The sequence below is a fragment of the Scleropages formosus genome, chromosome 5 (assembly GCF_900964775.1).
Source record: "Scleropages formosus chromosome 5, fSclFor1.1, whole genome shotgun sequence".
In the NCBI taxonomy this organism is placed as follows: Eukaryota; Metazoa; Chordata; class Actinopteri; order Osteoglossiformes; family Osteoglossidae; genus Scleropages; species Scleropages formosus.
This window is the reverse complement of record NC_041810.1, coordinates 21,291,765-21,295,479: the sequence shown is the minus strand read 5'-3', so window position 1 is coordinate 21,295,479 and position 3,715 is coordinate 21,291,765.

Genomic DNA, 3,715 nt, shown 5'->3' with positions numbered 1-3,715 from the left:
GACAGCGGATTGAAAGAAACCGACAAAAAAAAAAAAAAACCACATAATCATTGATATGGGTAGTTCTATTCGTGAATCGTGTTTGAGCATTCTAGTAATATTATAAAGAATATAATGATATATTTTTTTTCTGTATTTAAATTAAAAAATAACCAAGTTCCTGGAACGTTGAACTATTTTAACTTGGTACATTTTAAATTCATAGCACCAGGGCTGTTTAGCTGAAACTGGATGAGTCAAACCAGCTGAAACACTACAAATCTTTAGTTTGCAGCAGAATATATTGGATGTGGAAGAGGTGATTGGGGGCTTTTGCAAAATTTTAGGTAAATGATGAACATCAAAGGAGAAATGTCATTTTACAGTTGTGTTATTTCATACACTGGCCATTCATGGACACTCTGCACAGGCCCTTTGGACCTACAGCTGGTGTTAAGTTCTTCCCACATATTAGCATTTTTTTCATTTAGCTGACACTTTTCTCCAAAGTGACTTACAATGTTAAGGTACTTACGGTTACTTACCCATGTATACAACTTGGTAATTTTACTGGAGCAATTCAGGGTAAGTACCTTGCTCAAGGGTACTGCAGCTGGAGGTGAGGATCAAATCTGTGACCTTTACGTCCAAAAGCAGCAGCTCTAACAAATCCGCTGCCAGCTGCCCCTGGTACCTTTACAGTTTTGACCTTGGCCTGTCTCGAAAAAACCCAACACACATAACTCTTACCTGCATATCCCTGCAAATACCAGTGTCCTCCATGTACAAACACAATAAATACAACAAATATGTTCTTTAATCCAAGAGGTTTGTCCAGAGGCCTAGAAAACTACTGTAAAAATGGTCTATTCACTCAGCTGTATCTAAACTAAACTACCTATGCAAAACATAAAGCAGCACAATGTATTTAGTTCCTGCCTTGGCGTAATTAGTCTTACAGGGCTAGATACACTGCAGCCATCATTCACATAACATGACGTAACATAACGCTCCTCAAAACACACAGCCCAGGGGAATGAGGCACAAGCGCTACTCACTGTGCCACAGGACATATCTGTTGCTTGATTTTATAAAGCATGATATGAGTACACTGGGCTTAGCAGTGTGGTGAAGTCAGACTTGATTGATTTGCGGGAATGTACCTGTGTAGTACTGGTTACACCCTGATGCTGGAGAGGGTGACTCTCACTGAACTCTCTGCGTGGTCACTGGACTGCTTGCGAACTAATGAGATCCGCAGCCTGGGCGTTGATGCTTTTAAAGTTGCTCTGTATCGCGGAATGATCGTGTCCTCTGAATGCAGCCCTGCTCATTCTTGGGAAGCACTGACAGGTTTGTGTTAAGCTTCTTTTTGTTTTACAGCCACGTGCATCTCTTGAGAATCAACCAAAGCACACCATACTATCTTTGTTACTTTCAAATCATGGTATTTGGCAGAGCACAGAGACAGGCTGTTTTCTTAATACTATGTTGGGTTTCAGGCATAGACAGCAACAACATTCTTAAAAATACCAGCAATGTCATCACCCTCGCAAACAGACATAAGCATCACATAGCAAAGTTGAGGTTTGACCATGCCTCCAAAATGAAGAAATTACTAGCAAAAGAGAAGCGGGCTGATGAGGTCTCCTGGAGAAGCTGGAGGCTCAGAGATGAGGGTGAGAGCTGGGAGAACGGAGCAGATTGGTTTGAGTGAATTACACTGGGGGACAATGACGCCAGTGTCACTTGACAATACTTATATATTTAGGAACCCCAGGGACGGGGCTCCGCTAATAGAGCCGAGCAGATCCTCCAGCGGTTACCGACTCTGGCAGTGTGGCAGTACTGAAAGAGCTCTGCACAAGGTCATTCCGCTGAGTGTGAATATCAGCGAGTGGACAAATCCGCGGTTGTCTTAGCAATCTCGCTCTGCAAAGCTCAGGAAGGTCAGCCAAGGGGTCACTTACAGGGAGAGCAGATTATTTTACATCTGCAGTGTAAAGATTGTTCCAGTTTCACAGCCTTTACCACACACATATGTACAGAATGAGCAATGCTGCTTTTTCACTGCGATCTGCTTCATTTATGCATATCAGACTATGAAAGGTGTGCCGGGGATATTGCAACACTGGTTTTTTTGTGAAAGCTTGAAGAGTAAAAAGAACAAGAAAGCTGGTTTTCACATTCTGATTTTGACACGTTTACTCAGTAGTGTTACTTACCATATTCAGGATCAGTTATCATACTGAGTAAATAATGCACGGTACCTTTATGGTCATCATTTACTGAGAATAAGTCAACATGTGAAAAATGGACCATACGCTTTCTGCTTCCATAGCAACGAAGAGGGTCATCTGAACTAAGTGCTGATAATGATGTGTCCTAAAGTAGCTGATCATCCGTACATGTTGCCACTTGCATATGAAAACAGAACCTAACCATTTGGTCCAGAGCATTCAGGTTTGTGTCAACACTGCATGTCAGGACCCAACATATGTGTCGTGACCTGAGAGAAGTAATAGCTGCTGTTTATCATTCTGGGATGGGCTATACATCCATTTCCAAACAGTCTATCATTCCACGGCAAGCGACATCATTTATAAAATGAGGACATTCGAGACCATTTCCAATCTCCCCGTGAGTCCCGGTACATTCATCCCAAGATCTGGCTATATAACGCTACATACAGGAATGTACAGGCTTCTATAAACATAGTACATGGTTTGCAAAACAGCACCTGAATGATGCACAAGATATTTGGAACCCTGTCCTCTAGAAAGATGAGAATATAGTGCAGTCGTCTGGTCATAATGTCATATGTGGCAGAAACCAAACCGCACAGGTTACCTATCCTTACCACATCTAATCGGGGCAGAACAGCAGCACCAGGAATTTGAACCCGCTTTAGCCACTATGCCACATGGTACACTGAAAACACAGCCCGTCATTTCAAAGGTTAGTTTTTCCAAAAATCAGATGACAGCAGGTTTGCAGCTGTGCTTTAGTTGTGCTTGTTCTTTTTACTCTCCATGTGACTGAACTACGAAGCATCAGCTTCCAGCAAATGCCCTGTATCACCCAGAAACACCGACCCCTTTTTCGGAAGTATATATACAGGCAGTCCCCGGGTTGCAAACATCCGACTTACGTAAAACCCGTAGTTATAAACCATCCCTCGTAAAGCCTACTATATTAAAAATTCAATACATACAATGGTTTGTAATAACTAACAGGCGCTACTTTGCAACGCGCATCAAAACATTGCGCGTCTACGGCAGTTCATCAGTTGATGAGCCTGAGGTAGGACAAAGGCTTCCTTCTTTTCAGTCAGACCACATTGCTGTAAACAGTGTCTCGTGCGTTACCGTATTTGGCTTTATTTTTTTTTGTTTTCACCCTCCTAATCATAGCATCAAAGCATAAATGTGATGCAAGTGATGGTGACGCATCAAAGGAAAGAAAAACGATCACGATTGAAGCTAAAGTGAAAATAATAAAGCGATCGGAAAAAGGTGAAACGCCAGCGAACATTGGAAAAGCGTTAGGCCACAGTCGGTCAACAATCAGGACAATTTTAAAGGACAAAGCAAAAATAATGGAGAATATAAAAGGCTCTTTCCCAATGTCTCTCTCTTTCTATTAGTTATTTTCATCTTCATTATTACTGTATTATGATCAAGATGTTTTAGTGTATCTGGTAGTGTTTCTTTGTTTTTTATACATAGAAAGGTAC